The 16,914-nt window shown below is 33.3% G+C and overlaps 1 long non-coding RNA gene across 1 annotated transcript; it reads left to right on the top strand.

Annotated features, from left to right (window-relative positions):
• Window positions 1-37: 37 nt before the first annotated feature.
• On the top strand, window positions 38-16,115 carry LOC128244849 (uncharacterized). The gene is made up of 4 exons (XR_008262999.1): window positions 38-176; window positions 7,231-7,333; window positions 12,601-12,891; window positions 13,260-16,115. It is a non-coding gene; the product is annotated as an uncharacterized LOC128244849 (long non-coding RNA).
• The last annotated feature ends 799 nt before the right edge of the window (window positions 16,116-16,914 follow it).

The raw sequence follows: 16,914 nt of genomic DNA on the forward strand, positions 1-16,914 counted from the left end.
TTTCTGATTAAAATTTTCAATCGAGCAATTTGGTCACCGATATCCCGAAGCCTGCCTACGGAGATGGCCGAGTTGTCACGATCGTTCCTCGTTGCCCAATTGAAACTTCCCGGCTTGACTCGGAATAGGGTCGGCCATTTTGATAATATTTATGGAGTAGCAGAACAGAATTTGAGGTACGTTTATTGTGTTTTAATTGTTAAACTGGTGAAAAGATGTTTTGTTTTGGCAGTAAACTATTGAAACTTGATCTTTTTAATTTAAGGATTTCCAGAAAAATTGCCACTGGGAGTAATCAGCGGTTTTTTTTTATGTTTATGACTGCGCGGTGCCGGCATAAAAAAGTCAACTTGTTCTGGAAGTGGAATAATTTCAAGCAATTCTGTATTAATTTAGATAGCTGTTGAAATGAAGTAAATCTTATTTTTCTCTCATTGATATCAATGCTTTTCACATGTTAGTGTAAAGGGATTCAAATGATAGGAAAAATGTTTTAGAAATGATGCCTACTCTGACTGTAGCTACAATAATGAGCGATCAGGGATACTTTTTTATTATTTTGACATTTCTTATGTATCCCTGTAATGCTACAACTCTCTACCATTTAGCAACGGGCGAAATGATATACTGTAATAATATGCATTGATGTTGAATAATAATGACAAAATTTTTCAATTTTTATCCGACAGTGATCTAAACTGGATTTAATTTGTCATTAGAGTTGTTATTTTCACATTAATATATTATGGGTCACGAATACCGTTTACATGTTCACAACCAGTCAGATTTGTCCCAGATTTACCGATATCGGGATACTTGATAAACAATCGACACTTTTAAGTGTTTATGATAAGTTAACATGTTTTTTGGGCATACTGACATAATGTAATATGTGTTTAATAGTAGGCAATAATATTTGCGTAGAAATTTGAATTTATAACGGAGATAATTTCAAAATTGTGACCGCGAGGATTCTCTGCGCAAGGACCGCTTGCTACTTTTTGCTGGGATGGTGGACGTCACGAGTCTGCCATATTAAAAAAAATCGTCGAAAGACTTGTTGACGGCCATGTAGGTGGACTAACTCTGACTGGTACATAATCACAAGTTAGACCTAGCTACAATAATGAGCGATCAGGGATACTCTTTTTATTATTTAGACATTTCTTATGTATCCCTGTAACACTACAACTCTCTACCATTTAACAACGGGCGAAATGATATTCTGTAATAATATGCATTGATGTTGAATAATAATGACAAAGTTGTTCAATTTTTATCCAACAGTGATCTGAACTTGATTAAATTGGTCATTAGAGTTGTTATTTTCACATTACTACATTATGGGTCACGAATACCGTTATACATGTACACAACCAGTCAAATTTGTCCCACATTTACCGATATCGGGATATTTGATAAACAATCGACACTTGTACCTGTTTTATGATAACTTAACATGTTTTTTGGGCATACTGACATAACTTAATATGTGTTTAATAGTAGGCAATAATATTTTCGTAGAAATTTGAATTTATAACGGAGATAATTTAAAATTGTGGCCGCGAGGATTCTCTGCGCAAGGACTGCTTGCTACTTTTTGCTGGGATGGTGGACGTCACGAGTCTGCCATATTAAACAAATCGTTAAAAGACTCGTTGACGGCCATTTAGGTGGACTACATCTAGTCCATATAAACAGCCGCTTCAGAGTCTTTGATAATTTTTGTGTTGGCGACTCTTCGTAATAGGGAACACAATAAAAATCCAAATGTTAAAAAACGTTCCCTTAGCGCGCATTATTGTGGCTAATTGATCATCATGATGGATATTTTTAATACATATGGCAAATCCGTCATGTACATTATTTTTGTGTAAAGTGGGTAGATATTCGGATCAGGATTCTGGCTTAAAGCATAAAATATTATAAAAACAAAAAATATTACTTGATAAGGCCAAATTAAAAAATAGGTCTGTTTCAGGTTTATACACGACCGACCCTATTTTTTCCCGCCGACCCTAACCTATTTTTCCCTGAAAAAAATGTGATTTGGGTATGAAAAGCATTTGTTACGAAATGTATGTACTTAAAGTTGACAATATTAGAGTTGGATTTCAGAATGTACTTAACGTATTTCACCTTAGAGTTCGGACACCAATAATATTTTTTTTCGCTCTCCGAAATTCATAGAAAATAACCATTTTTACATTTTATCTACATGTATACATGGTAAACCTTCTTCATCAAGTTAATTAAAATCCCATTCAGCACCATTTTATACATGCATTGAAATGAATAATCACCTTTTATCGGCTTCAGATCAAACAGTCACGTTGTGTGACGTCCAATAACTCTCAGTTATACGTCCCATAACTCTCAGTTATACCCACGAGGATCTCATGGAGAGCATGGATATTGCTATGCAGGATTAATGTGTCTGGGTGGTGTTTTTGATTGTAACTTAAGTATTGCATTTCTAACTTTAATTCATCACATTAAATAGTTGCCTGTATCATTGAATGTGTTGACTTTGATTGTTCTATTGATGTTTCAATGAGTATTACTGTACGATTATTGCTTCATAAAGTCTATATTAATAGTGTGGTACAAGTTTCAAAGTTTTTTGGCGGATCGTTTGACAAACATGTCATGTCTGTGTTTTCTTAATCACTTGATTGCCCTTGTTGTTTCTTTAATCCTCCATTAAATATATCACACATCCTTTTCAACAGGTAATAAATCGTTTAGGATGGGTAATAACTAACTAACTTATCACAGTGATGTATACGGTTAGGTAATCTAGCCAGGCATTGTAACGATAAAGATCAATAATTTTTATCTGTGAGGCTTAGTAACTGTAAGTTTTGACCGTCTCCGTGGCCTAGTGGTTAAGGGTCCGCCTACGGAGCGGGAGGTCGTGGGTTCGATCCCTGGCCGCGTCATACCAAAAGATGTTAAAAATTGGTACAAGTAGCTCCCTTGCCTGGCGCTCGGCATTTAAAGGGTAGTACTTGGAAAAGTGGTGTACTCAGTACTGGTTTAATCCAGGAAAGTTGTACCCCTTGTATCGGTGCTTTACACCGAGCACGTAAAAGAACCAAGGGGTCCCTTTGAAAAAGAGCTAGGGTATCGCACCCGGACTTCCTTGTATCCCACCACTTTCTCTTCAGCGTGCTGTCCCTTCAGCAAAAACCAGGGCTCTCGCGAGGGGGCGACTTGGGCGAAGTGGTCGCCTAAAATTCCCAGACTTCGCCCATTTGTATCATCAAAGCGACATTGACTTCGCCGAAAATTTTAGCACATTGTAAATCTGTCAATCAGCGAGTATTTGGCCAATGTCCCATTAGTCAAAACATCCCAATAAGCCATTCATACAAATTGGTAATCTCCTAATCTGATAATTGGGCCGTGTCATCCAATTACCAAAGCATCGCCAGTAGGCGGAGCTATTGAAAGTTAACCAATCAGAATGTACATTTAGAAGACCCTGATCAAATGATAAAAGTTCGTTAAAATGAGATAGAATTGGAGACATAATTATGAAAAATCGTGTCAAGCATTAATTTAAGTTAAAAAGTAATTAATATATGTATTGAACAAACAATGCAAGACATTTAAACATTGTTGCTTTTGAAGCAGACGGTCATAGCCATCTCGGGCCATCGGCAAGTAGGCGCTAAGAAAATCAATAACATGACGTATCACCAAATATTTGATTGATTTTAGTGAAATGTTCATGTAAAAAATGATTTGTAAACACCAAAAAATATTTATTTTTTTGCTTTATGTAGAGTTTACTTACAGTAATTTTCTCCTGTCACAGTTATGATGTCAAAAAAAAAATCGGCGAGATCGCCATTTTGTCAGAACATTTTCCGAGTTAATTTTTCAACTTCCCATTATGTATTGGTAAATTTTTCATCAAGGACACTGATTTAAATGTCATTTGGTTCTTAAATGTCAGCATATTTAAAGTTATTTAGCCAGAGACTAGTAAATAACAGCACAGCTGAATGTGACATTCGTACCCTATCCCGAACGTACCAAAACAAGATTCGTCCCCCTACTATATTGACAGTTCATTTATGAGGTCATTATGATTAGTTCAAATCCTTAGATGTATTTTTTGGTTCATTTTAGATGCTATTTGGAGATAAACTATGTGACATTGACTAATATACTTTTGCTGAGCCAAAAAAGATACATTATTTTATGAACATTTTATATAGTTATAGCAATCAATTTGAATGTGAATATAAACTGAGGTGTGTGGTATGGCATAGTTTTTGTATCAGGTGTTATGAAAAGTATCACTTCTCCCTAAAGTCTCCCCACTTCTCCCTAAATTGACTGAAGGGAGAAGTCACTTCTCCCAAAATTTTCAGCCTAGTGAGAGCCCTGAAAAACAAAGGACCCTGTTGGAAATAAGTGCTTGCACTTTCACGGGTTATCCTTGACTGCAAGGTCTAAAGAAAAAAAATACATACATACATACAATCGATGTTCTTTGGGTGTCCAAAAATTAGGTACCTAAAATAAATTATGTTTTAAAATAATAATGGATGTCTGAATTTTTAGATTGTCCGAACTCAAAGGTGAATTACGGGTAGTTTGTGCTTTTGTGGCAGGTATATTTTAATTCTTGAACTATATTTTCTTGTCAGATACAAATGTGTCAGATACTGACTTTCGGATTGATATTTAAGACTTAAGTGTGCAATTTTGGCAATAGAACCTGCATGTTACTTGTTCTTCAAACCTGAACCCCAGGTCCTCTTGACAGCATTGAGGTTTCCTTGGCTGATGGCTTATATGGTAAATTTGCCGTCCCACTCTTCATGTAATTATGTTACAGGGAAGTTAGCATTCTACAGAGGGTGATTGAAAGCAAATGGGTGCATAAAGAAAAGTAAAACAGTTCCTGGAAAGCCTTAAATAATAGCAGAGTGGTGTACCATAACTTAGTTGAAATCCAACCATCTTTGTAAAAGTATTTAACCAGACAAATAAAGAATGTTTCCTTTGAAGCATGGAACATGTTTAAAAACTACTGATAAACCTGAAAATTGATGACACTATTTTTGTTACTTTCTGGGTCAACAGTTACTGAAATCAATATATCCAAAAAAAATAAAAGAATTTTTTGGCAGCGTTACCTGAAACGGACCTATTTTTTATTTGGCCTAATGTTATTTTATATAAGTTGACAAAAATAAATATCCATTTAATAATCATGAGTTTGATATGAATAGCACCTGAAAGGCTGCAGTTCACAGAGTTTTACAACAATCTGAACAATTGCGCTACGGCCGAGTTGTTACGGTTGTATTTAAGAGAACTATTTGAAGCTTGTCAGAGGTGGCCGAGTAATTACGATAAGGGTCGAGTTTTTCTGCTTGGCATTATTGATGTCTTTGTCAGTCAAGTTTCGTTTTTGTTGGAAAGGTAAATCATGTGTTTAAATGCATAAAAACCTTAATTATCCCTTTCAAACATAAAGTACTCTACTAAATAAAATTTCAATATTTCTCAAATCCTCCCGGTTTTTGCACTTAGCAATAAGACATTAGGGATTGGAAGAATCCCATATAACATGTCTATTATATTAGACTAAAAAACATCCTAAAGAGTGATATTGTAAGTGCTTTTTGCAATTTCTAGGTCTGACTTAATTTCTTAAACGATTTATCTTAATCGTATTGAAAATACATTTATATGAGATATATTATCGGGTTACCTGGCAGCTTGTGTAATTGTTGTTTTGCTTATTTGATGTTAGCTAAAGTCGATAAAGAATCCTTATTTTAAATGATATTCCTATGTTTTTATCAAACATCAGCTCTTCTTTTGTTGAAATAATGTAAAATCAAGTGAAATTAAACAACTTATTTTCTATCAGCTTTTATCAAAACAATGCAACATGTGTGCCTTTTGATAAAAACTGACAGAAATTATGTAACAAGTGTCAATTAGACTGTTGAGATGAAAGGTGGCTTTTCATTAAACTATATTATTTATCAAATCAGAGAGCATATAACAAATTAAGAGCTCTTTACTTTGTGTTAAAAACATGTTTAAAAAAGGATTAATATTAAATTTAAGGTGACAGTAAATTGTTTGGTACAGAAGAGGATTAAAATAACTTATAGAAAATGCTGTTCTCTGTCATGCCCTACCTACATGTTTAAAAATATGACTTAAACTCTGTGCACAAAATGTTTTAGAATCAGAATATCACTTTCTTTTATGTTGCAGTGCATACTCAGAATTAAGAATTAAATATTGTATAAGGTCAAGTTTGCCATCTCAGGCTCACTTTAAGCACATTATGTTAAATAGAAACCATAAACAGGTTACCAATCTTACAAAATTTGTTTTCTATGCTATGAAACTAAGAAATGAAAAGTTACAAGAATTAGCTGCTTCTTAATAAATCAAAATTTTACGTTTAGAGTATTTTAATATAGAACAGTAAAATTATAATGTTAATCATGTAAATACTAAAGAAATTTTTGCTTAATGTTGTATCACTTATATAAAAATTATTTATATTTGCTTGTATGTTTATTGTTTGTCATGTTATTTGTACGTCTTGGCCCTAATTTATGGTTATATTTATAAATGGCCCAAGGCAAATTTGCCAATATGCCAATAAATCTGATTAATTGATATTTATTAAAATGATAATGTATTTATTTTTGATGATTGCCAAATGATAACATGTTTATAAAATGAACTTAAACAGTTAAAGTTAATGCATTTGCCCTTTGATCAAATGTAAACAAATCTGTCTATTTGGCAATTGGAAAAAATGAAAACTTATCATATATATTTGTTCCATTTTCTATTAGTCTGATAGTCATAATTTCAGATAAACAGCAGATATTGTATCCAATTTTAGAGGAAGCTGAGCCCATTAAATGGTCTCTGAAATATATATATATATATATATATATATATATTCCTATTAAGTATTCTGTTTTGTAATGAGTGCTTTTATTATGCAATATAACAGTGTCTCACAAAATGTTTATATGAAAGTGTTGGAGAAAAGGGGTGAAATAAGTGATTTGGCACACACACCTAAGTGCTACATACAATGTAGCTATGATGAAAAATCCCCTGATATGTGACCCAAATCCCCTGGCATTCTGAACAAAACTCTCTGGGGAGTGTACATGTATGTTTTAGTATGTTAATTTACAATTAAATCAACTCTTGTTATTGCAGATGACCTTGCCTGGAAGAAAAGCATCACAAAAAGATATTGCCCTTCACTGGGGTGGGAAAAAAGATCCAAAAGGCTTTGCAATAAAATTTTATGGTTTTAAAGGTATGTGGTAACATCAATTCATCATATTGAAGTATAACAGATATCATAAATTATTTAAATGTTCATTGTGAAATCTATAGGGCAAACTGGTATTCACTAATTGAGCTAAAATCAAAACAACTGACACTGAGAGATCTTGTCTCTGGCCAAATGTGGGCCAATATGTTTCAAACTTCTCCACATGATGTCATCTATATTTTATGACATATAGACTAAATCTTAAGGTTTTTAACCAGGAGCTAGTACCAATAAGAAAAGAGGTATTACTATATAACTTTTTCATATTTGCTTATGAGTTTTTTTTTATTTGATGAATTCCTTGTCAAACAACAAACACAGAATTTTGTATTCAATGGCAATTAGTGATGAAGCATTATAGCCTGTGTGTCAATTATTCATAGTTCTGGTTAAAATTATTTGCCAAAACACGTTGAAAGTTGAATAAATTTCTGTGATACATTGATAAGGCCAAAATTGTTTGGTTAGGGTAACATCCTTTTCAAAAATAGGTAGGGTAGACATATAGGCATTTTTTTAGACTAATTATGATTATGTAATTTTAATTGTTGGATAATGGTATTATCTTCTGTACAGGGTTAGACACTAACATTTTTCACAAGGTATATATAGTCCCTCCGACTACTGGATCCGAAATCTGGGTAGTCCAGCAAAAATTCTAGTAGTCCAAAAAAATGCAAGCCTGCAACGGATTCCTTCAGTATATTTATAGTCTTAGAGAATTGTCCGTTTATCTGTCTCAATCTTAAAATTTCCACATTCTTCTTCAAAAAAAATTGGCCTTTAAATTTAATTTTAAAACCTAAAAGATGCTAAAAACCATGTTAAAATACCTCGGATTAAAAATCTAAAAACCATGCTAAAATACCCCATAATCTGTCACTTTCAGGAAAATGTTGCAATAAATCACTTGACACTTAAAAACACCTCGACTGAGATAGTTGCTAAGTTATGGCACAAATGACAGGCATCCTGCTGATAAGCAATATTTGATTATTGACATCCTACTATTCAGTATTCTTGGTTAATCTAAACAACATATCATATAATGCTTAAAAACATGATGAAATAAATTCCGAAAGTGTTATTAATTATTTTTATATGGGAGTAAGATAACAATTAACATGACGCTGCCTGTCAGTCAAACTAGCTGATCAGTCAGCGTCCATATTAGGCATGGCTTATCAGTTGCCGGTGTTATCTGCCATGTCCTCCGATGATCATCACATATCAACAGTAGTGTAATTACGCTGTTATATATATTTAACACAAATTATGTCTCATAATTGAGTGATAGTAAAGAGAGTTTAAGTAATCCGAAATACTGACATTTTCCCTTAATGCTGCTAAAATTATAATTGATAACAAGGGACTGTTTAGTAGACTAATTCAATTCTCAAAATGTCTTAACGTAAACGTACATAATATACATATATTTCCGTTTTAATAGCCTTAAAATAAGAAATATCATGATGTGAACTAGTGTACAATATTGATGATTTCTTGCGATTTAGTTTGATTTTGAAATTTGTCTCTTTATTGCGCGAAAAGTTTTAAATCAGAAGCATTTACATTTGCTTTTAAGTTTGTTTGATATATTAGTGAAAAAGGCACCTCAGTTTATGTGAGTCATATTTTTTTATTAAATTTTATTAAATATCTGATATATAGCTTAAGGTCACAAAAAGTATATACGTATAGATAAAACAAAATCATATTTAAAAATGACGCAAATCAAAGTAAAAACCTTTGCATTTATAATGACTATGGTTGTTTCAAAATTTCTATGCTGATTGTTAGAACAGTTTTGCATTTCATTTAATACGGAAATTTATTCATCGAAAGAAACAATAAGGTAGTTATATAAATAATGATAATAATGCATTGCACTTGTATAAAACAGGTGATTCTGAATCGAGAAAGGAAGAAAAATCCATTGAGTTTTGACAATGGATCTATACAAATGATGTATTTAGAAATAAATTATTAGTCTAGACATTTTTCTACCTGAATTATACATTGCATACAATAAATAATAATGAACTTATTTAATGTTATTCTTGCTTTTATTGCTATGTTTTACCATGTTCCATGCATTTTTTTATCTGATTGTCATTGATAACTTTTGCATTATTATCGTCTGCTTCTGGGTATTTGTCGGAGGTCCCTAATAAAGAGGTCATGTGACACTGTATGTGTAGCCTTATCGCTATGGGCTTGGTCTCAATTGGTATTGGCCCTTGCTTCAATGTAAAAAATGTTACGACATTTTGGCGTGAAAATTAACGCACACAATTTTGTCGTCGTCTGCACTTACACTGCATTATTCCTATTTTGGCAGTATGATTAATTTATCAGCTGCTCTTCTAAAAGCCAGTTTAAAAGATTTCATAAGCCATACATAATGTTCCTTCTGTTTGCTTTATATAAACGCTGACATTTGGCAATACTCTAAACCATAATAACCATGACATATTTTCAGAAAATCTAAAAATAGTAACAACCGTCAAGTGTTTGTCTTCATCGTATCTTTCATTGTTTTTGACTGAAAATGCAAGGGATTTAGAAATTCTGCCACTTATTGGACCCAAATCCACTTTGCTGACATTGGCAGAGGTGTACATGTCTGACGATTAAAACACATCATAGGGTGCAAAAATGGTTTTTCCCTTTCTAAATAAAGACATTCTACTGACTGGTTTAAACATTGATTGAAAGGCTATACGAAATGCGCCGAAATTCGGTTAACAGTCCATGTTGTCCGGAACTGCTCGACCATCTTCGGCAAGCTTTACAATGAGTGTTTACCGGTGATAATCAGCTTCTTGACATCACGTATTACGCAAGTTTAAGCGTAATAAAAATTTTATGCTCAATTAACTGATGTGATATTTACTTTCTTCTAGTAGTCCGACGGACTATTGACTTAAAATGTCTTTTAGTCCCACCAAAAATCTGGTAGTCTCAGACTACCGGACTACCGTTAGTGTCGAACCCTGCTGTATTTATAAGCATTTATGGTTTTCGACTACAAAGTGAAAAACAGTAGAGTCTTTGCCTTTTCCGTATGTAGGGTCAGGTAACCCGAACCAAATGCATTTTTTAGGCCTAACCTGATGTATATAAAGAACCTTTTCTCTAGTTCCCACAAGTCTTACAATCTGACCCATTCTTCTAGTAAAATATAGAATAATTATTACACAATTTGGAGAAAAAAGCCCCAATTAAAATTTAAAAAAAATATTTTTACCTGAAATGGACTAATGGTTGACATTTAACATCCTTATGAATTGAGTGATATTATTTTTTTTTATCACCTTCAGAGATCAGAATTTGACATTTACAGTCATGATTTTTGGCAATAGATAAATATTTACACTTTCATGGATTTATATTTTGAACAGCCATTTCATGAAATGGTCATTTGAAGGGGAAAAGAAACTAATATTTTAATAATTTCTTAAATTGCAGGAGACAAAAAGTATTGTTTTTTTAACTGTAAAATGTTCAATTTTTTAGGTAAAGCATTTCTCAAAATGGCATACATGTAATTCACGACGAAAATTCAATGTCTACGGTCTTTTTCCCAAAATGGGTAGAAAAATGCCTTGGTGAGTACCTAAATCAGAACAGTACATAGATATGGCACATCCATTATAAAAGCTTTTTTCAGATCATGATCATTTAATTAGTAATGATTTTAATCAATAAAGGCACTTGCAGTAGATTCATTAGTTCCAAAGAACACTATTCTCCACTTAGTATTTCAAATACTGCTATTTCAAACACTTAGTATTTCAAATACTGCTATTTCAAAGACTTTTCATAATCAAATGTCAATACATGACACATGGCCCAAGGAATGACTTCATGCTTGCCACAATCACAGAATATTGATACAGCCTGAATTTTTTTACTTAAATTTTCAAATTTTACTGACAAAAATGCAAGCTGGGAATACAAGAATTATTAATTTACTGAAACAAAACAGGTAGCAATAATGTTTAAAAATTACATAAAATAAATAACAAATAAAAACTGTTCCATATTTACATGTAGGAACTCTTAGGACAAAAATAAATTACTTTTCTTGTAGACTTGTGGTATCTTAAAAAATATCATTTATATTAACCAGCTGGTCTTGAATCCATGTATGATAATGGAAAATTTTGTAGTATAACTAAAATATTTCAAAAATAGTGCCAAAAGTGTTCTGATTGAGGTACTTCAATGGCGGTAAGCACAGGCTAATTTTCACAGTAACACTTTCCAATCGACTAAATACTAAAACAAAAAAAGGCATCAGAGCAAAACATTAACTGTCATGTACTGGACTTTCTTTGAATGACTCAGCAAATGATATCACACATTCACCTGGGAAGGAGTTTTTTTAACTGATTATTTCTTGATTTTCATGATGTTTACTACTTAATTAAGCAAGTTAGAAAACTTATTTGCATAAACTTTTATTGTGCATCATATTTGCATGCTTGTGGGCAGAAAATTATGTCTGCCCATTAATACTACAGAATATATATAGATATACAGGAATTGAAATTTCGGCCATTTTTGTATTCCAAGATGGCTTTGTCATGCTAAGGACTAAGGAATTAAATTCTGACTAATAAGCATGAAGATTATTTAGGAAAAAATCATTATATTATCATATCTGAATTATCACTGTTCCATGAGCACTTTAATGACAAGCTGTTTTAAAGCCAAGAAGTAGTTTTACACTGACTTTTGAAAATGAATGCTACTCAACTTGATAAAGGGCAAGTCTGGAGCAATTAACTTTTATAGTTTTTATGAACTTGCCCTAAAATAATGTCATTATCTGTCTGTCTGTTTATCCATTTATCGAAACTTTATCATAACACCAACAAAAGTTGAACGTAGTGTGTTGTGTTTATAATGCCTCAACAGTGCAACAGTGCATACCATGTTGTGGGGCCCAGATCTGTTAGTGATTTGTCTAGCTGTAACATCCTCACCAAGGCGACCAGGGTTCGATTTTCGGCCTGGGCGCCTTTGAGTTTGGTAAGTGGTCACCAAGCCGGACAAGTGGGTTTTCTCCGGGTACCCTGGTTTTCCCCACAACACAAGACCACACTCTCGCGCAACATCGTGCCAACGAGAGTGACTTAGTATGAGCTATCATAGCATCCTTCACAATCGTTGTAAAATATATAATGGTTAAAATTAAAGTAACATTTGAGATTTTAAAGGGTAGGTCCTATATATTTTAGATGAACAACCAGCAGACGCAGAATCCTCCAACTGGTATACTATCAAGTGAAGTGACTCAGACTTACCCTGCAGACCAACTAGCAGAAGCAGTATCCTCCAAAATGGTATACTATTGAGTGAAGCGCCCAGACTTACCCTGCAGGGCAACAAGCAGAATCAGTATCCTCCAAACCTGTATATGATTGAGTGAAGTGACCCAGACCTACCCCGCAGAGCAACCAGCAGAAGCAGAATCCTCCAAAATGGTATACGATGGAGTGAAGCGATCCAGAATTACCCAGTCCCCAAAGGTATATTGTTGCTTACACATTCCTCCATCAAAAGGTGTCAGTTGTAAATACTGCCATTAAAATTTTGAAGTGAAATATAATTTTCTCAAATTATTTGTATATTTCTTTGAAAAAAGTCATAACAATCAAACTACGTTTGACATCAGTTAGCCTAACTGTACACTGTGGCTGGAGCTTGCAGGTTCATGGTACACTGGCCATGTTTCTAGATAGATTTGTTCTATAATCTGGGAATTAATAATTGTGCATTTTGGGATATTGAAATAATTAAAGAATCTTAACTGTCTGTTTTGTCAAAATAAAACCCACCATTGTTATTCCAGTTGTTAACATTATGCTGCATGAAAGTTTTGCTATGTTTTTTGCAGATGATGATGGCGATAACTCGATAAGAGATCAAACTTTGATGGAAACTGTAATAGGGGAGAGACCAGCATAGATGGTGAACCAATATCAAAGGATTCTACACAATAAAAGAAACAAAGGTGGTCTGAAGAAGAAAACAAGATCTTCATACCAATCTTTAAAGCATGTCTAACGGACAAACACATACCAACTCTTACCGCATAAGGCTTGCAGCTGGGAAAATACCTGAAAGGACAATAGCTCAAATAAAGAAGAGAGTTCACAACAGGCAAACAAGCTTGGTCATTGAAATTGTGTTAAAAGTTTGGTCTCCAGGCTACTTAGTTGAGATGTCTAGGGTCATCAACACCTTTTTTCTTTTAAAGGGACTGTACACCAGATTGGCACCAATTTTCGTAACGAATCTCAGGACAATTATCTAATAGAATGTGTTACCCTTCGATACCATAATTGTAAAAAAATGTACCAAAATGTAAAAAAAAAAATGTGTAGGAGACCGGGTTCGAACAAGTGTCGCCAAAATTGAAGTCCAGCGTCGTATTCACTGAGCTACGATGGCTTATTTTAATCAGGTGACATAAGTAAGCTAAACAATTACTCTGTAATATCAGGTGATAACACCGACTAGCCAATCAAGCATAAGGAATGAATTTTACTAGGTAGATATACCCAGTAATCTTTTTTAATGGAAAAATACCTAATAACTGCTAAACTTGAATAAATTGTAAACTATGTAGTACTTCAGTTAGTAAGTTTCAATACATTGTACACATTAATACCAAATTTGTGACAGTCTTCGACAATCATTATTGTCTTTTTTTCTTGCAAATTGATGATCTGGTGCACAGTTGCTTTGAAGAACCATCAGTGTGAATAGGACTGCTTCGAAATTGAACATGAATTGTTCATTAAGCTTCTGTGTTATAAACATGATCTAAAGACATTTGATATTTTAATGCCCCCACTTATCAGGATAATGGATTACCTGTGAATAGACTTAGTTTGGTTGGAAATTATTAAGAACTGCTGTGATCATTTCCTGAGGTCACATGAGGCAAGAGGGGGCATCCGGGTCATATCGACACAATTCTAGTTACTTTCACAAGATGTTTTACTTAAAGCTGCACTCTTACAGATATAATGTTTTTTACAACTTTTTTTATTTTTTGTCTTGGAATGAGTTTTTTTTGCGTAAATACAATGTATCTGCAAACCAGCATTAAAAGACTGATGACAAAAGATGAGTTTGCAGGTTTTCATATTTTATCTCCAAAACTGATGTTTTATGCATTTTTTTTAAACCATTAGTACATGCTGAATTTGCTTGTTGTAAATGTTACTTCTACAGTTTAAAAGGATTTTGTTGAAAATTGCATACCAGGGGTTAGTTGTCAGATGTTTGTGCTTTTTGCTCCATTTTTGAAATTATATAATTGCTTGATTATAATCAGAAGTCTGTAAATTCATCAACAGATGCCAGAAAATCAAGATTTTTATTCTACTGGGCACCCTAGGTTCAGTGTGAAATAGTTTTGTAAAATACATATGGGTACTTACCAAAACTTTTATTGAATTTTGTACGTCAGACAACATTTCCTCTTCTGTTGGATATAAGCAGAAAGAAATGTTTGGGAAATATACCTGTTGAATTGGAACTTTACCACCTAAGTGTACCTCATCCTGATCTCCTTAGGCTTAAGTTAAATAATTTCATGCCAGTTTTTTTTTAATTTTCGGATTAAAAAAAAAACAACTCAAATTTTGAAAATATCCTGATGAAAGAACTACCCCACTACTAGTAGACAATCAGTCAGTGTTGTAAGTAACGGTTTGAATTTTCATTCAGTCATTTTTTCATATATATGTACTTATATAATAAGGAAATCTTGTGAAAGCAACTTCTCAAGTTTATGAAGAATTTTGTTGAAGCTTGTCCACACTATCAGTCATTATATGTATTTGAGCTGCATTTTCTGTTGGACTCTTCGATCAGGGGTTACAACCCTTTGTTATTTGCTTTATACATTCTTGTGTAGGCAACCCTTCCCACTTTGTTTAAACATGCTTATATGCTTAAACATGCTTATTAGACTTTGAACAGAACATGGCATGTGCATCAGGGAACAGATTCCCGATTCTGATTTTATATTGAATTTGTGATATACAACTCTCAAAAAAGTATTAGCGGGACCATTTTTGGTGCTCTTTTTGAAACTTAATAAGAGTGTTTGTAAAATCTAGGTCAAGTACATTATTCCATGAACTGAGGTGGACAAAATATATATTCGAAGACTTGACAGGTCTCATTTTTGTGTGATCTTTAATAAATTGGTGACAAAAAACTTCGTAGGAAAGTTCAGGCCATGGCCATTATATTTTGTTGCATTTTTGTTTGCTTGAATGTATGGAAGGAGAGCTACCGGTATACTCACATTTAAGATGCTTTCTCAGTAAATACTTAATGTAATGCATTGAAACTTTAGACAAGTGTTCACGTGCATCAGGACAGATAACTATGTTTTGCTTATAATGCAAGTAACTGTCCCATTATTATTCATTTAAAAAATCTGATTAAGATTTTCTTGTTAAGATTACATTAATTTCAATCTGGTATGGTTTTTTGTTAACTGTAAATGTTCTTGATTGATTAATCAAAATTGAAATCAATGCAGGCATCATTTTCATCCAATTTTATATTGATCTAAAACAGTTTTACAAAATATTTCGATAATTATTTTCAGAAGTTGCTGAAAAGTAGAGCATGCTCTTGTTTTGTTCATTGTTCCCGTGTCGTCTGAGACACAAAGAAAAAAACTTAAACATAAATGTATGTGGTTAAATATAAGTTGTATATTTCATTGTGTTTCATTATTGTCTTTAGCTTGACTTTTCGAAGAATAGGTGGGCTATACTACACGCCCCAGCGTCGGCGTCCGGTTAAAGTTTTAGGGCAAGTTGGGATTTTCACTTATAAGTCCAATACCCTACATTCAATTGACTTAATACTTCACATAGTTGTTCAGGGCCATCACATGATGAGGTTAGATAACTCCATATTATTCTTTACACAGAGTATGGCCCCTGATTGACTATGGAACTTAGGTTAAAGTTTTAGAGCAAGTTGGAATATTTATTAATAACTTCTATATCCTTTGTTCAATTGACTTAATACTTCACACAGTTGTTCATGACCATCACACAAAGAGGTTACATAACTCCATATTATCCTAAATACAAGTTATGGCCCCTGATTGACTTAGGTTAAAGTTTAAGGGCAGGTTAAAGTTTTAGGGCAAGTTGGGATTTTCACTTAAAACTACAATACCATTCATTCAATTGACTTAATACTTCACACATATGTTCAGAGCCATCACATAATGAGGTTGGATAACTCCATATGATCCTTTATACAAATTGTGGCCCCTGATTGACTATGAAACTTAGGTTTCAGTTTTAGGGCGGTTGGGATATTGTTTTATAACTTCTATACCCTTCATTCAATTGACTTAATACTTCACACAATTGTTCAGGACCATCACCCAATGAGGTTACATAACTCCATATCCTTAATTCAAGTGATGGCCCCTGATTGACTTGGGTTAAAGTTTTAGGCAAGTAAAAGTTATTGTATTCTAAGTCAAAGCGGCGTAGTCATGG

This window comes from Mya arenaria, chromosome 8 (assembly GCF_026914265.1).
Source record: "Mya arenaria isolate MELC-2E11 chromosome 8, ASM2691426v1".
Lineage (NCBI taxonomy): Eukaryota > Metazoa > Mollusca > Bivalvia > Myida > Myidae > Mya > Mya arenaria.